We start from the raw sequence: 24749 nt of genomic DNA on the forward strand, positions 1-24749 counted from the left end.
ATGACGCTATCACTTGGGTTTTTGAAAGAAAATGATTCGAGATTTTCCAGATGACTCACTACACTCGAAACTTCTGATCCTCAGTAGTCTGGAGCCATTGAAAATACAAGGGGGTATGATCTAACGGATTTAACAATATTCGAACAATTAAGTTTACCTGGAAGCGTGATTTAATGACTTAAGATTTATATTAAGCAAGATAAACTCGAATTGTTAAAGATAGGAGCGAAAAAACTAGGGGTGAATGAACTTTGCCAATGGAAAGTAAGGAAACTGACACGAAAAATCTCTCATTTAAACAAAGCAACACTTGGATTAAACTATAAATTATAGTCTATTTTACGAATTACCCTCGGAGAATAAACACTAAAACCTTGTTTGTCTATTCAGTTGGAGTTTCCTCCTCTCCGCTAAAATATTTTATTAATTTTTTTCCCCTTCAATTTAAGCAGCTATTTTTCCGGTTTAATGATGAATATTTTAAATTTAAATAATGGGTAAAGCCGAATTAAATTATATTAATTAATACAAACTGATATACTTTCTGGCTCCGGGTGTCCACAGGGCAGAAGAGTAAAAAAACCCATCGATGATTCGTTTAACTTATAGGGTCCACTCTTGAATGTGATATAGCATTATAGCTTCGTGGGGCTCCACGTAATTGCCATTTTTGCTCGTAAGACAACGCGCCGCTGAATACAGGGTATTACAATTGGGTAAACATGGAAAATGGGCTTCTAAAGCCCCGTCGTGCCAAATAATACTCGAATTCGTGGTTAGTTTGTCAGTAAAAATTTCCCTCTGCGTGATTTTCAGTGTTAAAAAAACTGAATTGAAGCATGGCGCGTATACATAGCTGAGCTAAAATTTTTGCGCGCGGCGATTACGAACGTATTTTTGGCTATTACGCAGATGTTCCGTCACAAAGCTGCGCTTCGCCAGTACTAAACTCCATAGACGGTGGCGCCTCCGCACAGTGGCGATTAAGAGCACTTTTTAATTTGAACCTGTATCGTATCGTGGTTGCATCAGCTAACCTTCAGAACGCGTTATGGCTTTTCTTAATCACAACACGTTGTGGTCATTTTTTTTCACTCAATGGGCCATTTCGGTCTGAGCCTAACATAGTTTTGAAGCAAAATACAGTAACACTTTTATAAACGGACTTTTCACGCGCCTGAACTAACGAGTAAGGATTGTTTCTTCGTTATTGTAAAGGGAAATAAGCAAGAACTATAATAATGACGAAAAAAGTAACTTAGTAGGGAATCAACTTGGCACTTACGTCACCGCATAGGATATAGTCGAGACATTAATGTTTCCAGTTCTTTAATTTTGGATTTTCGATTACATTTAAAAAAAATACAAACTTTAATCTTACAACTGAGTAAAAATTACTTCCTATCTCTAGTCAAACTTCATGGTGTCCAATTTTCTACAAAAGGTTTGATCTCTTATAGTTTATTGTTATTGCATTGTGGAGATTTGTTTGTTCCACGTGTTTGGCTAGTCGTTTTATACTCGGGCAATCTGCCTGGGGATGCTTTCCGGGATGTCTTTTAAGGGTAACTGGCCCCTATTCAAATGTGGAGAAAACTCCACGTGGCACGAACCCACAACCGAACTCCCAGTGTTCGGGGAACGGAATCGCTCGTTCGCCGGCGGGCCTCTCGATAACGGATTTGATACGGCATCCGAAGAGTGCATTATCGCGCAGAATTACACATCTGTAATCCAGCTTTGAGTGGATAAGGGACCTATAAATCTTGAGCAAGGATCATCATCTGCTCCCTGGGAATGTCTAATGATCCCTCTGAAAAGCAGCCCAGATAGATAGATAGCTTGTATTTTCTCTCAGATGATGACAGGTACGCTCGAATCTGAAATAAAAATAAGTTTGAATAAGAAATTTTGTTTGCTTAACATACCAGAATTTAAAGTAGAGCATAAGAAATTGATTCAAAGTTACATAGAAGTAAATAAAATAGTATTTAATGTAGCCATAAGAATGATGTTCTAAGTTCAACACATTAATTTATGTTAAAACCTGAATAATCTTTTGGTTGGTTGGATTTCAGGTTTGTGACACAAGGGCTTACATAGGGTTGTTCTAAGTTCTTTACATAAGTTTATTGCCTTCAGATATGCCAATATATTGTTATCTAGCATATTCTGTAGTTTGTCTCAAAATATTTGAAGGAAGTGTTCTCTGGCAGTTTTATATGGAGGGCACATTAGTAATATATGTCAGATTGTATGCAGGGTGTGGCAAGTTAACAAGGGACGTCCAACCGATGCGCTTATTATATTAGATAGCTGTTAGTCACGTCCCATTCTCATTCGGTCGAGTATTGCTTCTTTTCGGGTTTTTCTGTTGGCCGATTGTCTATTTTATTAACTCTAATTTTATCGTGTGTAGTTTATTGTTGAGCTGTTTGTTCCAATCATGCCATTCATTGCATAAGCACTGTTCATATAGCCATGTCTTTATAACACAGTCTGAATGTTCTAGCTTGGTTCCATTCTTGAGTTTGTCTGCTGTTTCAGTTCCTTGGAATCCAGTCTTAAAAGTGTTTTATAGTGTTAAGGATGATTGTCTTGTGAAATGTCAAAAATTCATTATCTTTGTGGAAGTTTGTGTTATAAAGCCAACTATTTGTTCCAATTGAAATCTCTGACAACCCAAATGACCCTTATCCACATTCTCCAAAAGTGCAACACACATTTACTTAAGTTAGCTAAGAAAGGAAACAAAATTAGATCCTTCTGTTGGTAATTATAATATATTAGTTCCAAAGCAAGTACTATAGGCACTAGCCATGGAAAACAGAAGAGTAGAAGTGGGATCAAAGTCACTTATGTAAAATTGTTAAGTGAAAATAATTCTCTCTTCTATTTCAGACAAGAAAGCTTATTTTATTATTATTTGTAAACAGACATTGTGTTGTATACATACACAAATTAGTTATTAACTGGTTTGATTCTTCTTCAGGTTCAGTATTCACTTCCAAATGTAGGATTAGTATTATTATAACAATCTCAATGGTGCTTCATGTGCAAATTCTGCTTTCGTAATTCAGATCCTTTTCTTGATCCCCACTACACAATTTGAAAGGTGCCTGAAAAAAAAAAATAAATAAATAAATATAATTATTATATAGAAGATTAACAATGTGCATAACAAGATAATCCCGTAGAAATCAGAGAATAAAGCATCAACAGTAAATTCTGACATATGCTTGTCAAAAATATTCATCATAAATCTACATCTCAGACAGGGAGTTGTCTTGATAGTATTAGTTGCAAACTTAAGACTCAAACAGCAATCCAGCATTTTTGAAACAAATGCTCTCAAATCCACAAACTACTCAAAAACATTGTTTAGTTTCGGAGTTATTTAAAACTGAATGCAATCTTAGCTAATCAGAGATGAGTGGGCACACTTCAATCTATCAGCAATGTTTAAAACTGGTGCTACCCATTGATATATACCGTATTTTACGGACTATAAGACGCACCTTAATTTTTAAGCAATTTAAAAAAAAAAAAATACCTATAAGACGCTACGGAGTATAAGACGCACCTGAATTTTGGAGGCAATTTTTTGAAGAAAAAAAGTGTGTCTTATAGTCCGTAAAATACGGTATATATCAAAGTAGCCATTCGTGAGTTATTCTCATGCACATCTGTCTAGAAACCTGTCTTCCCTTGAGTTTTGTATCAGTTACTGTAAATACTCAAAATATATCATGATTTTTTTGATCCAATACACTATATAGATAGGGGCCAAAAGAATGGTCCGAAACAAACTTCTATTGGGTGTAAAATCATGAAACTTGCCGAGGTCATAAACAACATCCAATAGAATGAGAGTTATTTCGAGCAATGAAATGTTATGTCTTATTTTGCACAATTTTTCTAGCGACGTATCTACTGTGTAAATCGAGGGATGAGTGTATTATAATTGTTCCAAGTGCCAATATGCATATTGAGCTGGTGCTCCTCATCTGTTGGCTAACAATATTTAGCAAAAATTCTCTATTAGTAGCAACAAGCCAAACTACCTGTACAGGTACTTTGACACCAAGCATAACAGAGTGAACGAGAAATCCAAGAAATTTAATCAAATTTAGTTAGTTTTTATTAGAATTACCCGACAATTTAATATTAAGTTGGAAGTAGAGTTATCGAGGAAATGCAGAGGACTCTCCCAAGGCATGGAAAAAACTTGAGGCCTATAGCAGTTACTCTATAACAAGGGTAGCCAATCTTTTTAAAAGATGTCTACAAATGGGCACTAATTCTGATGGGCCACTGTCCTACTACCCCTACATCTGGTTTAAATTAGTAGTTAGCCACCTCTGCTTTATAAATTAATGTTATTTTTACAAGTGATTTACATGGAGTGATCAGTCTTAAATAGAGAACCCATGCTTTTTAATCTGCTATAGTCATATTGGAGGTGATCTAAACTGGTTGGCTTTTGTCTAGGTTGACTATTTAAACCAATAATTATCTTGTCGGAAGCATGTAGCCATAAATCACTGCAAAAACAATCATTTACATATGGGAGAATTGCTAATTGGCTGTAAAAATCACCTCTTAAAACCTTTGAAATTGGATGGCTATTGTCAATGTTGACCGATACTAAATGTCAGGAATGTGGAGCAATAAGTCCTGCCAAGGTCACCACTGTCATTAGACAAAACAAAAACATTGAAATTATTGATTTTTCCTTGCAGCACACAGCATCTACATACATTCCTACCTCTTTTTGTTTTCAATTCTTCAGTAAGTGTTGTCCCATGAGGAAGATAGGCAAAGCTTCTGACAGTGTACTTCCACCATATTTTGGAATAATCAGGTTCCTTTTAAACTCAAGCAGGGAGTCCCCCCTCCTAAATTTTTGTGGAGATGTACATTTAACACACTAAAAAATCTGAGATTTCTTTAAATGCATTCTGGCTAATTTTGAAGTGGATAAAACTGATCCATAAGTATGTCTCCCATCCAATGTAGACATTGCTTTTGCTATTCGTGACCTCTTGTTATTGTAACCAACCATTCATAAATTGTACTAATGATAAAAATGTCCCTTGTGTTTCCATCTCATCAACATATCTTAAAATATTATTTGTAAATAGTAAATCTAAAATAAAACTTCAAACATTACAAATAACTTTTACGTCAGATGACATTATAAATGTGTCTGTTAATGAAGTTTACTTTAAAACACTACCTATCATTTGAACAAATATTGCAATAAGCAATTATTTTCTTCCAGTGATTAGGCAACAACTGAAAGTAATGATTTTTGCAAGAAATTTCATGGCAGTGATTCTGATAAATGACTTTTTAGACTAGAAAGTGTGTTAACATGAAAATTAGCACACTTAGAGCTGAAACATTTGTGTTCAGACTTCCATGATGTCATTGTATTTACTGAGGAAATCCTGAAACTATGCCAATTGGTTGGACTAGTCACTGCTAATAGCCAATTACCACTGTCTTGAAACAAGAACTGTAAAAGCCAATAACGGCAAGGTTTCGCAGACTTACTATAGGGAGGTGAGATTATGGCTAGAGGAGAATAACTGCAAACTCATTTGTCTGAGTAGACAACCCAGTAAAGTGCGAGTCTAGCATAAAATTTTAAAAAGTATAGTTTCTAAATTATATCACAAAAACCTTTGCCACATTTATGGATTTTTTAAAAAGCTATGACAGCAACTGGTTAATAAAGAAACATTGATTTTTTTCAAATAAAATAAAGGCACAGGGACGCTGTTCTATCCCCATGCATCATATAAGAACTTGATAATCCCATTCAGACCATGGGTAAGTTGAAGTGTTTCATTTAGAAGGGGAGGATAACGAAGAAACTGAACTCTGTGCTGTTTTACCTCTTGCACATTATGTTCTGTGCCTAAATAATTCCATGCAAACTATCTGTCCACATGTTCCCAACCATAAATAAAGCATAATACAAATAGTAGTACTCACAATTTGTCATACCAATCCAATCCGAACTGTCCGGTTCATTTGACGACTTGAGTTTCAACCATAGAATTCCTAGGAGTAACAATAGCAATCAAAATTTTGTTCTCTCTAAAAGCAAGCTATATACAAATCAATTTTTATCAGCATAATCAATCTTCAGGAATATTAAGACTGGGGCGATATTATATCATCATTCTACTCCAAGGAATATAATGTTATAAGTAAAATCTTACCCAGTTACTCCAGTGAAATATTAAATTAGAAGGTGGATTTGTTTTGCTAACACCACAACAAAATTTCCAGATTTGCGTCCAAAAGACGACACCGTTTGTCTCCACACTTCCTAAGCCATTTAGAAGTCAAATCCACTCCATGCTTTGCAATTTCAAGTGCAGGTAATCTTTTCAGACGCTAATAAATTTACCTAAAATACAAATCCAGTGTTAAAAATATTTAATAAATAAATAAATTCTCTGAAAAGGGGTGTACACCTCAGTTATAACCAATCTTCAAAAAATTCAGACTGGGGCGGAATAAAAAAATCATCATTGAAGTTACAAAAGCAAAAACAATTATAAATTTACACTTACCAATTTTATTCCTTGTTAAAATGTTTAAATGACGATAAGATATTCAGCAATGACTCCAGGAAAAACTCTTAATACTTCATCTTATCTGCCAGAAATTGAGAGATTATAATTAGAGAGAATATAAACAAAATAACAAAGTTGTTTGATAACTTAGAAAAAAAAGACATTTAAAGGTGTATCTGTTGGATTTATTACCTCAAAGTCTGAAGGAATCGGGGATTTATAGTTAACACCCAGAACAGTCTAAAAATTGGACATTAGATTGCAATATTCTTTAAAAATTCTACCTGCCATTATTTCAATTCCTATGGACTACCTCCGAAAGTTCCATCATTATAAAATTTATTCGTCAGAATAGTAATCATCTAGGCCGGAATCGAAAAACTTTACAGAGACCTATAGTTTTACGTGCGGTTACTTTTGTCTAATTTTTTTCTCTATAAAATACGTGAGAACCGAGAGGGAAAAGCGCAAGCCTGTACCCTACTTACCGGCTTCTCTGTCAGGTTGGTCTTAGGAGGGTGTGTAAAATGTTTTAACATGTTGCTGTTTACACGTTCTAAACACAGTACAGAAATTATTTATAACACAACAACAAAACTATTTGTAATTTATTTTCAACACTAGTGAGTAACACTGGCACTCCACAAGCGAGTAACACTCAGGCATCCGACAATTAAAAGGCACAACACTGGTTCTTTGCCAGCCACACACTCCGGTCAGCACAGCTACACACTCCGATCAGCACTGCCCTGCCACACCAAAGGAAAAAGCACAATTTTTCCCTCTCTAGGCAGGAAGATCTCTCCCGCATTCCCAAGTCTATAGTTACACAACACACCTGACACGTGTGACAGAGCTGTGGACTGTACATCAACACTACATAACATAAACACGTGTTACAATTTTGTTAAATTGAATATCAAAACTTAACAGGGTGATTAGAATAGAGGGAGGGTGAGTGAGGTTGGGATAAGGTGTCAGCTCAAGGAAGACTGTTTAACATAAAACGAATTTAATAGACTAGATAAACAAAAAAAAGGAAGATACTGTTCTACTTACGCTAGAGTGTAATTAAATCAATAGGAATTCTTTTCTTCCATTTAGGCCTAAATTTATTTAAAATTATAATTATTAAATTTAGCAAGAGATGGCACCTAACACCTAACTCTAGTGCCAAATTATCTTAATTATTAGTATTGCTATAGCCATTTCTAGCCCGATAATTCGGCATTGGTTGGTGTCTTACTTTAATGTATAACAGGTTATTGTTTATTTATGAAAATTAAATGTAAATCAAATGTAGTACTAGTTCAATAAAAGGCTATTTTTAAAACTTAAAAAATGTTTTTATTGAATCTAAAAAAAGCTGATATTAAATTTAACTGCATATACACTTTTTAAACAATTTTTTATTGGAATATTTTGATTTAAAAAGAGTGGTAAAGATTCTGAAAATAAAAATATTAAATCTTTTCATTTTTGCGATTATCCCGTTAAGTGGGGCTAGATCAATCATTTCGAATGTGTTGTGTTTTCTCCTACCCATTCTGGATTGGGATATTCTAGAAATTATTAAGTTTTTTAACAAAAGCTCACTAAAACAGATATTTTATTTAAAAAATAATTTGTACTAAAATATAAAAAAGATAGTTACCTTGCTCTTTTAATGTAATCCAGTCTTCATTATCGTAACAATTTTTTCATTGTTGTGTGGAATAGGAATTTTTAATCGGTATCCATTTTCCCCGCTCTATATATATTACATTTCTGATTTTTAAATGATATTTAATTAAATTTGTATTCGATTTCTGGAGTGCGCTACAAGAAAAAAAAAAGGCAAAAGGAATAAATTGGTTGTTAAAACAACAACTTTGTCACAAGCTTTATAAATCTATTCTATTTAAAAATCGACAAGATTGCCACAACCAAACTCTAATAAATAAAAATAATGAAAATGCGGCAAATTCGGATGGAAACGGGTCCAAAGTATGGCAATGATGTTTGGACCGCGGAAGAATCCCTCGTTGCATAGCATAGTATTTGGGAACAGATTTCTTTACCAAGTTAAGCACATACGTAAACATGACACGTGGAAAACCTGCTGTGCATACCGCCAAACTGATGTTTAATTCAGTGTCCACCAGCACTTGCAAAGAGGATAGTGAGAAGGTCCTTCTGATGAGGGCGGCAATGGTGGCGTTGACGTATTGTGAGGGCTGGAAAGCCTCTGCTGGGATAATGTGAAGTGCTAAGACAGATTTATGGTGGACCGAGAACTGTGGTCCTTCAGCTTTACATGTGTAAATCCAAGAACGTTATTGCAGCATCACTTTCTCCCACATGAAATTGATGGAAGGATAAACTCTTGAAAGTTGCTGCATAAAGATGAAATTCTCATCCGTGTCTTCCCACGCTATTAGAATGTTGACATAACGCAAATAGAGTCGCAGGTAGTGTATAGCAAGCAGGGAATTAAACGTTCTCTGCTCAACCTCCCTCGTGGTAACAAGTTTACATATGTGCTTAACATGGTAAAGAAATCTCTGTTCGCAATGGAATAGATACTCTCTCTTATAGTCATTCTATTTCTTCACAGACATTTTTAATATTTTATATATTATAGTTTTACAATTATTAAACAAAACATAATTGTTTTTAATATCTTTGTAAACTTTATTTTAATGTAATGTTCTGTTTTTTTATTCAAATAAAAAAAGTGTCTCGTTTATTTAAACGAAACACATTGTGTATATATACAACGTAAAATAACGAATACCACATTCCAATTCGTGACTAACGAGTCTATAGGTATGTACTACTTGTTATTTCTATTTTTAATACAGTAGAGCATTGATTATCCGACTTAATTGGGGACTGGGGCCGGTCGGATAACTGAAATGTATGAAAAAATACATTATTAGTATACTGTATTAGGCCTGGTTTAAATACTAGCCTCCCTTTCATGGTCGAGCCAGTGCTGCCAGCTAACATGCAAAAATAATATTTATCCCAAAAACCTTTGCATTTTTGCCCCTGCTCAATGTCTTTCCCTCAAAAAGGTGAGACTGGAATTAGTTATAAACTGTTAAACTTTTACAAAATTATCCCAAAGGTTAATCCTATACTACTATTCTTACTATCACTAATTCATTTTAAGGCTAATGTCAGACAAGCATGATTTTGTCTGCAACAGGTGTGCATAAAACACTGGAGCAATCAGATAGGCACATTGAGATGCAGAGATGGACTGTCCATGCTAATCTCATGACATTGTGTGACACCACTGCACACTGGAAGTTACTCATCAGACAAACATGAAAAATAACAGTAACATTGAAGGAAATACCGGGTCGGTGTCATTCCCACCGAAGAGCATACATCTTCATATTTTAAAAAAATGGACATTGATGTATGTAAAATGATCATACGAATTAGGGAGGAGCCATAATAGAGGTCTTCATTTAAACTCGGCACTTGTGCAGTTTAGGGGTACGGCTGTTAAGAGGTTTTCTTCCATAAAATTAATAATTTCTAGGCTAATTTGACTCAATCGTGTCTAAAACACGTATAATTTGTTGGAAATTAGCGATATAAAATATGCTGCACACAAAATATTGTCTGAATACTTACAGACTGTACCCGTTTGAAGACGCCATTGCTTAAGTTTGTTTTTGTCATGGAGTGGCACATCAGAAAGCGGACATGTTCAAAGAGTGTCACGTGTCAGTGCTATTCGGTCAGACGACAGCGTAGTTGATAGTACCGCTAACTTGCGGTAAAGTCTGCAAACCATATTAAAAAAGCACTGTGAAAGGCAAGAAATTGCATGTGCATTAAAACAAAACAATTACTAATACAGTCAATAAAAAACAGCGCATCTTACCAATGACTTTGCCACCATAAGTCAAAAAATAGCACCCATGCATTGTCATTCATCTGACATAAACCTAAAAGCTTAGTTTATAAAATTAACTCACCTTTATTCCACATTTCCACTCTTATGTCACGAAATCCAAATTTACCACCTGCTTCATATTTATCTATGAAAATAAACATTCATTCAATCTATTGAAGTATCGAAATTAGACAGTAATTGATATTAGATAAAATTTTCAGATTGTTATTTTCATCTTTCTGAATCAGAACAGGTCTGTAAATTCTCATCAAAGCAATGTTAATGGAAACAAATAGTATAGCTAATACATAATCGCTAGATTCGGCTTTTATTTACTTGAATGACATGATCTGTATGGAATTAGTTTTTTTGAGGTAGTAATGTTCTTCGATATACTAGAGATTACTCCCTATGGAATTTCGGGATTTTTGAGTATATATCTGAACTCGGGACCGAGACGAGTTCAACGATACTCTATTTTTGGACCGGAGACGAAACATATTTTCTTCCAGCGATCGCGCGAGAGTCACGTCGCTTGTTGTTAAAACTGCCTTTAGTAGAGGTTTCCCTCTTTTTTTTACTCTGTTCAAGAACTACCGTGAATCAATAACTAGTGATGTTTAGCACATGGTGGCCTGCCAGTGGCTCCCCTCCGAGAGGTCATTCGGGAGCACGAACAGTGGGAACGGCTGCCATGTTCACTGCAATAAGTAACATTAACCAAAATGGCAATCGTGCGATGATCTGAAGTCGCGTTGCTCTACGCTCTCGTGTCGCGTGTTTAACTCTCCGGGAGATGACTGTAGTCCGACGTCGTGGTTTGCAGACTTTACCACAAGATGGCAATACTAGCAACTATGGTGCCATCTGCATGAAAGCATTAAAAAAGTATGGTAACTTTTTTATTTTTCGTCTCCGGTCCAAAAATAGAGTACTGTTTAACTCGTCTTCGTCCTGAGTTCAAATATATAATCAAAGTCCTGAAGTTCCATAGGTGGTAATCTATGGTACACCCTTATTTTTTAGCATGGCTCGTTCTCATGCATCTTCAAAATTTCTGCCACTACCACCAGCTTATATTTAAAAAGTACATAATACTTTAAAAAAACGTTTTTATGCTGTATCTATTTGGTTTAATTGATACCATACTGGACTTATTGGTAGAAACTGCATCTCCACGCAAAGGCTTCTAACTTCTCATCCATGTACAGTACAGTATTCGGAAAAACAGTAACTTTAACCCCCTAGTCGTAAGAAATTGTCAATGTTATGTTAGGTAGCCAAGATGGCGGCTCGTTTCTAATTCCAGCAAGGAAACAAGAGGACGCACATTCTAACCTAATCTATTCTAATAATTTGTTTGCTAATAATTATGGTAATTTATTAGAATAGGTTAGGTTAGAACGTGCGTCCCACTGTTTCCTTGCTGGGATTAGAGACGAGCCGCCATCTTGGCTACTTAACGTAACATTAACCCTTTTGCACATTATCTACTACATATTACAACAAACTAAATACAGAATTCCTATTATAATCTATTCCTCGGGGTTACTAGCAACACTCAACAATGGATCTTACACAAGTTATGGGAATAGCAAAGTACATTTGGAACCATTTATAAACATTAATAAAACATTTTCCCCACTCTCGATGAATGAATAATCACCAAAATAATGTTTATTTAAGATTAAACGCTGGAAAAATTCGATAACAGCCTTTCACGAACTACATAAGTAAATCGGCCATATTTCTACACGTTGGTATTCACTACGATAACACGTTAAAACGAGACACAAATTCCAAAAAAGTTACTTCTCTAATAATATTAAACCTTAATTAATTACATAATAAAAATAATTGAACTAAATTAAGACTGTAAGATAACAATAGAAGGCGGATGTTAACGGATTGAAATTTTCTCACCTGACAAGACGCGAAAGGACACAAAACAATGAAGCGGAAGACGTTGGCTGACGTATTTATAGGATACGAGTTTAAACATAGTGTTGCCAGATGACTTTGTTCTAAAATAGACCTTTTCGATCAAAACATCGCCAAGATATCGCCCAAAATATTTGCTCGAATTTTAAATCATGCAGGAAGAACATTGTTATATAAGTATTTTTTTAAAAATAATAATGATAGTTTTATTAATTGCTTAAATAAGCGACAGATGAAATTTCTGATTAAGGTACAGACGATAACACAGTACTTCTCAAACGCACTTACATAATACCAATACATTAATTAATGTACTTTTTTCATTTTTGACTCTCCGCCTTTCTTCTATATCCATAATGCGTACAGAAACTATGCCACCTTAGTCCCCATAGAGCTGGTTTGGTGGGATACAGTAATAAGACACACACGAGATCTGTCAATGGAGTGTTTTTCGGACGAATTTCCTGTAAGAAACGGGCGCCCGATTAAGTGTTTGATAAGTGAAGAAAACGCCAAAAACTTCACATTGCCAGCCCGTTAGTGAGGCGTGAACCCGCGATCAACTAACGGAACCGTTTCGCACTCGAATCAGTTCCGGAAGCGGAACTGAAACAGGGTTCGAACATTATATTAATATAGACTAATATATAGATAATTTCGATATTCTGTTATTTAAACAATTTAATTTCGTAAAAAAACAATTAGAATTAAAATTACGAACATATCAACGAGCGCGACTTTCGCGTAACGTAACATATTGGCAGAAGGAAGAAGAATTGTTAATAAAATGTCAATTCGAATAAACAACTGTTCTAATTCCAGTAGAGTAAAGTTCGCTCGCTTACTCGATGACTTTCCTCTACAGAGCCTTATCCTATTGAATACTATAGAAATATTTTGAATATCGATCATCCAGTTACAAAAGTAGAGCGAGAGGTGAGAGCATACATCAAGAAATATTGCCGATTTAGAAAATTTAAAATCCACAAATAGCGTAAAAAAAACTGCATCACACCCCCGTCTTTCATCACCCGACCAAACCATCCACTAAAAGCACGAAAAAGCCTCTTAGTGTCCATTATCGGCACGAACGCGTAAGACAACCTTCTTTATCAAATGTCCATTGTCTATTCGGCCAAAGTAAGTGAGTAACACCACAACCGCTGAAATACAAGAGTCAACATATTGAAACAGACTTCCCAGATAAATTCTTTCGACCCGTGCCTCCCAAGCCTCAGATCCCCAAGCCTCCAAAGCCGCTCAAACATTCCACCGTACGACAAATACTGATTTGCGTACTGACATACTTCATAAGTAATGTTTATCTTCAGTTTATTATTATCTTCCAAAAATCATTAAATGTACTGTATTTAAAACGTAAAACAAATTAAATTTTCTAAATCCATTTTTTTATGTTAAAAGAAAATGCATTACAAACGCCATCTTACTAACGAGATTAAACTAATGACGACTTCATTTGATATCGATTATTTTAAAATATAATCTCGTATTATTTTAATATAGTATGAAAATAATATTAAAAATATTTTAAATTCAAATATAAAAATTACATAAATTTATACTTTTTTTAATTTAATAAAACGCAATAATGAATAATATTGTTGAATTTCATTGTTAGTGTTCTATTGTTGAAGAAATTCGAAACAAAAGTCGGAAATTGATCCAGGTGAGATTTCGGGGCATTTGCTGCGGGGTGTTTGTTGTTTAGCGCAGTCACCTCGGGAGAAAGCCCCGAATATACCCAGCCAAACATCGATGTTCAGATGTGTCCGTGACACACGCTTGCCTTCTGAATATCCCGATAGCAAAGCCATCTTTTCGTAGACTTTCGCTCGCCATAATTTATTTTCACTGCGTTGTAGCGAGGTATTAAATGTCACCCAAGTGGAGAATAATGGAAGCGAGATATCGGAGGGTGCATTTGCGGTTTGCCGACCCGAGCGACATGTATTTGAATTTTCTGCAAAATGTGCTTGTTGAAATCAGCATTAGCTCACTTCGGCAATTGAGTAGCTTTAAAGTTTCATGGAAATACTAAGTTAAAGTAGATTGTCCGGTTAACTGTTTTCGTGGTTGCATGCATCGTAACGGAATGTCGATCTAGTCTCCAGTATATTCTTGAAGAATCGCCTGGCATTTGTGGCTCGTTAGCTTAGTCGGTTAGAGCGTCTTGCTAATAACGCAAAGGTCGTGGGTTCGACGACCACAAGCGCCGGTCGTTTTATTTTGCAGATTTCGAACGTCGTAAACAGACTTCGTTTTTATTTTTGTTTGCTTTTCGACATAACGATAAATCCCTCATCAGTTGAACTGAAGGCTATTCATTTAAACACGCACCAACGCAGTGCAGTCTTCAGAACAGGTGTTTCGGTCAATGCGTACGACTTTCGCAGTAAACCAGAATTTTGTTTCGTCGTAGCCGTTTGCACGTCAACGAGTCCTTTTTTCATAACGGAAGCGGACAACGACACAGCTCGGAAAGTTTCGTTGTGAACTCGAAGCGGTGGTTACGGATATTTTTCGACGGACAGTAGCAGATCGACTAGCGCAAAGTGAAGAGATGGTTTGGAACGAGCCGAGACGATTCCTGCTTGACGGATAACGCCTAATTATAGCGGAGTCGGTGGAGCTGGTAAGAACGACTTCCCACGTGGTCTAGTGGCTAGGATACCTGGCTTTCGCCCAGGAGGCACGGGTTTGATTCCCGGCGTGGGAAATTTTATCGCTCCTGCGTTTCTAAGTCGTCCATCTTACGGGCGTTGTTTTTCTTCTTCGAAGCAATCCTACAGACTTGAAGTCTCGTGTAAGTTTTCGCAGACGGATTTGCATGTTTGAGTGAGAGTAAAAAATAACAATAGGCAGCGCCAAGATGCGGAAAAACGAACAAAACCAAGTTCCCATGCCGGGAATCGAACCCGGGCCACCTGGGTGAAAGGTAGGTATCCTCACCACTAGACTACATAGGAGCACGCGATTGTTAGAATTACAATCTCTTTCCACTTCGCGTAGAATTCAGCGGTTGGGAGGGCTACGAGTATTCGAAAAAGCTCCGAGGATTTGCGATTGCGCACTCTTTTACTGTTTGTTTTCTTTACCATTTTTAAGGCGAATAATTTAGGAGGGTCGGGAGCATCTACTATGATGTTTTTTAAATTTAGTTTGTTGGCGAGCTTTGTGTTGGCAAAACGTTTCCCCCTGGATTGTAATTTATCAATCCAATCCTCTTGGACTTCCGTGCACTGGGTTGATGTATTCACTCAAGTGCCTCTCATAGGTATCGTGTTTCATCAATACTAAGAGTTTGTCTTTGTCCGCCCTGACCAATGTGATCTTATTGTGTCGTATCCACCTAGATATTCTCCTTAATTTTTTGCGGAGGGCAATAAACCTCAGCCGATTCTTTGGTCTTTTTACTCTAAAATTTGCCATCCATCTATAATATTCCTTCTGTTTCTCTGAAAGTCCTTTTAAGAGGATCTCTAGATATGGGATATGATTTAGTAGCCACTTTCAACAAAGGCGGAGGAGAGTATGATGGTCCAAATCTTAGGATTTCTTTGACAAACTCTGGTACTTGAATGTTATCCACACTACAAATGGATAGTTTTGTTGTCTGAACCTTTTGGGAAGTTAAAAGTGCAAAATCCACTGCATTTGTTTTATTTATTATATTGCTCTATCAAGTTGCAACTCAATCTATGTTGGATTTTGATGAGTTTGGCGTTTTCGATAGCTAACAACTTCGGATCTTGTCGGAATAACACATTCTCCGTGGCTATAAGTCTTGTCATGTTAGAATATAGTAATTTTTTGGTACTTAGCCCTTTTCAAGCACATCCATCTCACTTTGCAATAGAGAGGCTCATTTCCTTGCAGCAGGCGAATACGGAATATAGACGTGGAAAACACCCCATTTCTCCTGCATATCAAAAGAAAATCCAGCTTGGCCCTGGCCTTAGTTATGCCTATTACTTCTTTGCGATAAATATTAGCCAGCATCGCTGTGTATAATTAATCGTCTCCACACACCGGAATGAGATATAAATAACACTTACGTTAAACCTGGTAACCGGAGTGGTTGTGTTATAGGATAGCTAACGTTTTTGAGGCCCCTTCTGGGCTCTTCTTCAGGCTTTTTGTGTAAATAATAAGCCGATAAGCCGGATGTTGAGGTTCGAATATTTTCTTTTGAAAAAGTTTACCATTCGAGAGCCTTCCAGGAGATTTAAAAATGAAACCCCACTCCCCTTAGTCTCATTCAAACTCTCAATGACCTAGGTGGTCCTACAAGACATTAGGATCCCATTCAATGAAAAATAACAGTTTGTTTGTCAGTCTTACTTATCCTGTAAACCATTTTTTTTTATTTTTTATTTTTATAACTGAATGACATGCAACAGTGCTTATTTACAATATTGGTGAGGCTGTGATAAGAAATAACACTTATGAAGTTTTTTTTTTTTTCTTTTAACTTTTTCCGCCCTGTGGGCACTAAGAGGGCCTCTTATAGACGGCCTATTATGGGTTCGGCCAGGCCCACAATGGGGCGACCGGGTGGTGAGAGACGGGGCCCGACATATCCGAACGGACCACCCCCCGAAAAATTCCTGGGGATTATTCGACCCGTTCTGATTCGATCCCGGGTCCCCCAGAGCGGTAGGCTGCAACCTTGACCGCTCGGCCATCCGGCCGTTCACTTATGAAGTTCAGTGTAACATTATATATAATGAATTGCATTATTTTGGTTTATTCTTTTTAGTTTCTTCTTTGTACTATATATGTCATCATTACAAACTTCAATCATAGCTTAAATATGCTACTTTGTACATTTGTTAAATACTTTTTGGTGTATATCATAGGTGATGCTACCGTGTATAGAATTTATAAATAATAATAATTTTTCTTTTAGAATATTATTAATTTTTTAAAAACATACATTATAGTTAACAAAATTATTTAAAATAATGAATTATTTATTTTAAAATTAATTATTATAAAAGTTGTATGTTTATATGGTCTATTATTATTATTTTTTTTAATTGTAAAAAAAGGTATACTTATGACAAAACATTGCAGTAACGTAAAATTAATTTCTAATCAAAAAATAAACTAGGCAGGTAATTTAAATATGATCTATAAATACTAAAGATTCCTCTATAACACGGTAAATACGTTCCGTGTTATATGAATCCGTGATGTACGAGTCAAATACACGAGCCAATCACAGCCCGGCACGTGTGCAGTTTAGGAGGCTGTTTGAAAAATTTTCTTCCATAAAATTAATCGATTCTAGACTATTTTGACTCAACATTTCCAAAACACGTATAATTTTTTTGGGAATAATCCATATAAACTATGCTATAAACAAAAAATTGAAGGATTACTTACCGAGTGGGCACCGTTCGACGACGCCATTGCTTAAGCTTGTTTTCGTCGCGGAGCGGATCGTCGAACGGCGGACGCGTGTTTCCCGATCAGCGAATTTTTCGCAGAAAAATAACTTAACATTGGAGACATCATTAATAAAAATATAATTTTTATGGCCGTTGAATAATAAATGTCTTTTAGTAGGTCCAGTGCTCGTTTAAACTCGACGGTTTGTACAATATCCGCTATTGGTCCAGATTCGACCAATCCTGTCGCGACACGATTCGGCTATGACGTTTTACCGTGTTATACGAGTACGATCGCAATTTTTTCGCCGTATTATACGAATCCGTGTTATATGAACCCGTATTATAGGGGTCTACTGTAATTAAAATTTATATTATTTTAGAAAAAATTTTAAATTTATAATATTTATATTTAGATTTTTATAAATTTAAAACAATAACTTTTTGATATTTATTCTTAGGTTAACAAAATGACTCTTATAGAAGGAATAGGAGATGAATTTGTACTTTCCTTAGCTATAGCATTAATTGTGGGAATATTAGCAGTATTGTGGATATTTGCATTTCCACAAATGCAATTTGTGTCAAACTCCGGTAGTTTTTGGCAGCTAATGAAGCGGGTTTGTATGTAATTTCATAAATATGAAAATTAGATGTTACAGGAGGTATATATATATATATATTTTCAATGAATTAAAAAAAAAGTTATATGTAAAAAATCTGTTTTGTATGGTACTGTGCATATCCTGACTGTAAAATATCTATATAAACATTGGCATTTCTAGAGAAACTCTAGAACCTTTCGACCTGATTGTAAACATAGGATTGCATGAGATGCTGGATACATTAGAAGCTCAAGATGCTTGTCACGTCTTGGACGGAATACTTCCTCATCTGATAAGTAAGCATGATTTAAAATTTATGAAATTAATCAAAATATTTCTATTAATATTAATCATCTTTTAAGATGGATTAACTATCGATAATCCGAATGTACTGTTTAGATCATTGATGGCTTTTCAGCATCTTTACAATGTCACTCAACTATTTTTGCATCCGTATCTTAACTCCTACACGCTTAGACCCATCTGGACCAAATTATTCATAGTTACTCTCTAGACACTAAGGGAAATATAGCTTAAAACCTGTACATCCGACCAATTCCTTTGATGTCATTCCATTGACTCTGATAATTTATTATATAAGTAAGCGCTGTGCAATAGTTAATTATTACTTAATGACAACGACAATAATAACTTAATATTGAACTGAGATTAACGAAGTTTAAAGGTGTATAAAAGCCATCCTATTGGTAATAAATTGAAATACTAGACGATCATCTTTGGGTGGTGATTTCGTCAGTTTGCGTACGTCAAGGATAAAAACAAGGAATGTCACATTGCCGCGCTGCAATTTTTAATTATATTTTTAATTTATTTCATTTAAAACATACGCTCTCCACCTCAAATTAGTAGTGGCTTGCCCCTGTACATCATACTTTTCCTTTAACAATAGAGTCGTGCCTGTCATCTAACACTTTTCAGGGGTCTCCCGCCCCTAAGGTTTCCATATCCGATCTTCACTTTTATCTATCTAATTCCATTTCGAGTCGAGGCAAAAGAGGAGAATAATAATACAAATAGTAACTAAGACAGCCAGTAACATACAGTGTAACGATACCAACCTTATAATAAAACAAATGCATAAATATTCCAATAATATATACGGCGTAATGTGTGCGAATTGTCGAGCGGAGTGAGGAACAAACAGCCAACGAGGTAGCATTTAAGTCGACTTTGTGCTCGCTTATAATGGCACCCTAAGATAAGAAAAAAAAAATTAGCATTAGAGTCGAGATAATAAATACTAAGACGTATTTTATTAGAAATTATTTTTTATTGTTTGATTTTATTACGTTTATTTGAATAAATTATCTTTTTAGCCAAGTTTTACATTTAAGAAATATTTTGCCATATTCTAAATAAAAAAAAAAATTGCTGAAAAGAAAGTTTCCTTTAAAAAATGCAATCAAAATCCTCGAAATATCGCATCTATAATGTAAAACTTATGACGTAACGCGTGACGCACTAATTGCAACGTTCCGCCGATTCGAATTCGTTCCATTTCGAGTTCTCCGGCGCCATCTTGAAATATAAACTTTTGCGGATTTTGCGAGTTATTTTTCCCTCCATTTCGACATTTTTGTGTGAATTTTAATAACGAAAGCCAGCGTAACGAAGGTAACTTAATATTTTTCGATAAATAATTTATCAAAATTGAATAACTTAATTTAAATTAGATACGCTTTAAACCTAGATTGGCTGCCTGTAAGGATACGGAATAGGTTTTTATAATTTTATCACAAATTTCTTAGCAATATTTCAGAAAAAGAGGACTACTTTAGCATTTTAAACAAAACATTTGCGATTAGTTAATATTCTGACGTAGAACTTATGACGTAACGCGTGACGCACTAATTGCAACGTTCCGCCGATTCGAATTCGTTCCATTTCGAGTTCTCCGGCGCCATCTTGAAATATAAACTTTTGCGGATTTTGCGAGTTATTTTTCCCTCCATTTCGACATTTTTGTGTGAATTTTAATAACGAAAGCCAGCGTAACGAAGGTAACTTAATATTTTTCGATAAATAATTTATCAAAATTGAATAACTTAATTTAAATTAGATACGCTTTAAACCTAGATTGGCTGCCTGTAAGGATACGGAATAGGTTTTTATAATTTTATCACAAATTTCTTAGCAATATTTCAGAAAAAGAGGACTACTTTAGCATTTTAAACAAAACATTTGCGATTAGTTAATATTCTGACGTAGAACTTATGACGTAACGCGTAACGCATTAATCGCAACGTTCCGCCGATTCGAATTCGTTCCATTTCGTGTTCTCCGGCGCCATCTTGAAATAGAAAGTTTCCTGAAGATTTTTTCCGGTTTTACGTTTAAATTTTTATTAAAAAATATATAAAATTGTTTTCATTTTGCATCGAATTAAATTAATTTATCAGATTATAAATAATATTCTCTTCAATGAGACAATAAATGCGCTGAATTAGAAAATTATTTTAATATTTAATTAATTAATAAATGAACTTAAATCTTAATAATTAAATTCTGAAATTATTTTAGGAAGAAGTATCATTCTCAAATGTTATAATCCATTTTGAAAACTTCGTGTGCTCGAAACAATTAACAAACAACAAAAGAACAGACCGGTAAGGTGTTTTAATTTTCATTCTACTGTGTTATGATACATTGATTCAGTCAAAAATTGTATATAAAAGGGCGAATCTTTCTTGCCCAGTCTTTATTATTGTATTCAAAATTAATGTTATTAATTCACGCATTTCGCTATTCGGGTCTGTCCAATAAACATACGATTGTAGATGAAAGATTGATATTAGTATTCATGTTATAATCAATTCTGTAGGACAGTAGTTCCATATACTTATCGAAAGTTATCTTTTAAGGTTTCCTCGTGTTTCGTTTAAGGATATTTCGGCATTAATCGCCTAATTTTACAAAATAATTGACCGGCAAACTCCCTTTTATTCGGTCGATAGCCCGGAGATTACGTTGATTTGCTGCCTCCACTTTACATATTACTTTTAGCATTGCAATTAATGTGTTAAAAACAATTATAAGTGAATTTCTTTGTATGAAAAGCAACATTTACTTTCAGTTAAATAAATTTAAATAATTGAAGGAAAAATTCCAACCAATAATAAAACATCAATAAGCAAATGAAACTGTCTGCAGATAACACAAAAACAGCCTCAGTCTTCCGTAGAAAAATTTTTAATTATACTCCTTCTGTTTCTGTTCGGACCATAGGTTAATTATACAAAGTGGCTTTCGTTTAATTTTCTGATATTAAAGTCCGGGAAAAATAAGACGGCTGTCTTTTCACCGATCGTATAAGACAAAGCCGGGCCGACGATAACAGGAAATATTCGGCGACGACATATTCGGCAAAAACACATATTACAGATTTACTCGTCCTCAACAATTCATCGCAATCATATCTGATTAAACCATTATGCAATATCCTTAAATAGACAAATACACTTCAATTAAATATTCAATTTTTAATTAATATAACAATAAATAAAACAGCGGTCAATAAAACAGCGATCTGGCAGGAAAGTAGTGGGTACAAACGACCGGACTCGACAGAAACCACCGGACATGACGAAAACATGGAGTGCCGGAGCGCTCTTATGCGGTCTGGCGGGGAAGTGGTGGGTACAAACGACCGGACTCGACAGAAATCACCGGACATGACGAAAACATGGAGTGCCGGAGCGCTCTTATGCGGTCTGGCGGGGAAGTGGTGGGTACAAACGACCGGACTCGACAGAAATCACCGGACATGACGAAAACATGGAGTGCCGGAGCGCTCTTATGCGGTCTGGCGGGGAAGTGGTGGGTACAAACGACCGGACTCGACAGAAATCACCGGACATGACGAAAACATGGAGTGCCGGAGCGCTCTTATGCGGTCTGGCGGGGAAGTGGTGGGTACAAACGACCGGACTCGACAGAAATCACCGGACATGACGAAAACATGGAGTGCCGGAGCGCTCTTATGCGGTCTGGCGGGGAAGTGGTGGGTACAAACGACCGGACTCGACAGAAATCACCGGACATGACGAAAACATGGAGTGCCGGAGCGCTCTTATGCGGTCTGGCGGGGAAGTGGTGGGTACAAACGACCGGACTCGACAGAAATCACCGGACATGACGAAAACATGGAGTGCCGGAGCGCTCTTATGCGGTCTGGCGGGGAAGTGGTGGGTACAAACGACCGGACTCGACAGAAATCACCGGACATGACGAAAACATGGAGTGCCGGAGCGCTCTTATGCGGTCTGGCGGGGAAGTGGTGGGTACAAACGACCGGACTCGACAGAAATCACCGGACATGACGAAAACATGGAGTGCCGGAGAACCGGACAAGATTACATGCACCGGCCATGAGGAAACTTGGAGTGTCAGAGCGCAGTTATGCTGTCCGGCGGGAAAGTTGTCGGTTCAAACATAGACAAGACTATTTACATACCGGTGTGTGTTTTTTAGAACATTTTTTTAATAAAACAAAAAATAATGTTTAGTTGATCACAACACCGCTTTAAGTGACGATGTTCAGATGTGTTTGTGACACACGCCGTTATTTTGAATATCTCGTTAGGAAAGCCGTCTTTTCGTAGACTTTAGGTTGCCATAATTTTATTTTACTGCGTTGGATCGAGGTATTAAACGTCATTCGAGTCGGGAGTAATGGACGCGCGATTACGAGGCATTATTTACTGTCACTCTGTGGTAGCGATTCAATTGTGATAGTGAAAATTATCGTCCCATCTCAATTGTTTTTATTTTAGCAAACATTTTCGAAAACATTTTTTAATTATATAGAGAAATTTAAGATTGTTTATAGTCAAGAATATGCTTATAAACGGGGTTTATGTACGGTAAATGCGTTAACGCATTTAGAACAGTTAATTACGTCGAAACTGGTTAATATATGTATAAATGGTTCCTTTAAATATGTAACAGAAGGTAACATTATCATATAAGCTGATGATATTGTAATAACTTATTCTTATACGGAAGCTCAAATTCTTTGTGGTAACCTAAACAATCTTCTAAAAGAAATTAAATGGTTACATGGAAATGAATAAGCTATAGATTAACAGTAGCAAGGCAAAATTCCTCCTCTTAGCTAATAAAAATAAAAAAAGTAAATTTGGATCACTTTAAAATTGAAATAAGTGTAGGTGATATTGAAAGATTAAACGTTATAAAGTATTTAGGAATAAAAATAGGTGATAATCCTCGTTGGAACAGGCAGATAGATGATATTGCTCTGTCTTGGGTAAGTAAGTATACTGTATTGGAATGAATAAAAAAATTTCAAGGGTTTTTCAGTATTTCACAGTTGAAGCAATTATATCACACACGTATGTAGTCTAAAATAAGATAAAAAAAAATAATTATTTATGGAATTGCATTCTTATATGCAATTAATAAACTTCAAGTAGTACAGAATCGTTTTATTCGATCCATTCATAATTTACACTTCAGAGATTCGGGTGCTGGAATACTACAAAACTGATAAAATACGCAATATATTAGTCGAGTTAGAAATACAGTAGAGCGTCGTTATCCGAAAACCGAGCAACCGAAAGCGTTTCAGTCGGAAAATTCGAATTTCCGCTAGTGCTGTGGCTCTGCAATATTTGTCTATGTCTTGGGATACTCCGATATTGGGTGCGTTCTTTAATAGTGGTCGTTCCGCTTCGCCGCTACTACGGGAGTGCGCTGCTGTTTGTAGGCATTTAGGAACGACTGTGAAAGAAAGAAAGATGGCGGCGCCCGCACTATCGATAGTATGATGATGGAGGAATCTATAATTCTAAAATATGAGCTTATAAAGGCAAAAGAAGGGTCCCGATTGTAAAATTTAAGCATAAAATGGATTATTTGTTGAAAGAGCATTCAAAATAGCCACGAAAAAAATTCAAAAAGACACATCACCGCGTGCGCTAACTCGCGCTTTCACAACTTCTAAATTTTCATATAAATAAACAACAACTGACCCATTATATATAAAGACCAACAACTGCCGAATCCCGCTTCGGGCCGATTCTTTTCTTCCAGTTAAGCCTAAATTTATTTAAATTATTTAATTAAAATTCTAATTATTAAATTTAGCAAGAGATGGCGCCTAACGCCTAACTCTAGTACCAAATTAACTTAAATTATTAATATTACTATAGCCATTTGCTAGCCCGATAATTTGGCAGTTGTTGGTCTTTCTAAATTTTCATTCATAAAACCACATAATGGATCACGAAACGAAACTATCTGAGCCATGGAGGACGCCATT

The 24749-nt window shown here is 35.7% G+C and overlaps 1 protein-coding gene, 1 long non-coding RNA gene and 3 other non-coding genes across 6 annotated transcripts in view; 2 read left to right on the forward strand and 3 right to left on the reverse strand.

Annotated features, from left to right (window-relative positions):
- Positions 1-24749, forward strand: part of LOC136986869 (poly [ADP-ribose] polymerase 2-like) — a 92094-nt gene that overhangs the window by 33706 nt on the left and 33639 nt on the right. The window lies entirely within an intron of this gene.
- LOC136986840 (uncharacterized) lies at positions 1313-10633 on the reverse strand. 2 transcript variants are annotated; one of them, XR_010882539.1, is made up of 8 exons: positions 10571-10625; positions 10224-10375; positions 8248-8411; positions 6591-6675; positions 6234-6424; positions 6004-6072; positions 2957-3119; positions 1313-1880 (listed from the first exon to the last, which is right to left on the reverse strand). It is a non-coding gene; the product is annotated as an uncharacterized lncRNA (long non-coding RNA). The 2 variants fall into 2 exon arrangements; XR_010882540.1 differs by lacking the exon at positions 10224-10375 and having other exon boundaries at positions 10571-10633.
- LOC136986892 (small nucleolar RNA SNORD31) lies at positions 6487-6556 on the reverse strand. The gene has a single exon (XR_010882552.1). It is a non-coding gene; the product is annotated as a small nucleolar RNA SNORD31 (small nucleolar RNA).
- TRNAE-UUC (transfer RNA glutamic acid (anticodon UUC)) lies at positions 15095-15166 on the forward strand. Its single transcript has one exon. It is a non-coding gene; the product is annotated as a tRNA-Glu (tRNA).
- TRNAE-UUC (transfer RNA glutamic acid (anticodon UUC)) lies at positions 15345-15416 on the reverse strand. Its single transcript has one exon. It is a non-coding gene; the product is annotated as a tRNA-Glu (tRNA).

This window comes from Centruroides vittatus, unplaced genomic scaffold (assembly GCF_030686945.1).
Source record: "Centruroides vittatus isolate TY-2023 unplaced genomic scaffold, ASM3068694v2 scaffold_1209, whole genome shotgun sequence".
In the NCBI taxonomy this organism is placed as follows: Eukaryota; Metazoa; Arthropoda; class Arachnida; order Scorpiones; family Buthidae; genus Centruroides; species Centruroides vittatus.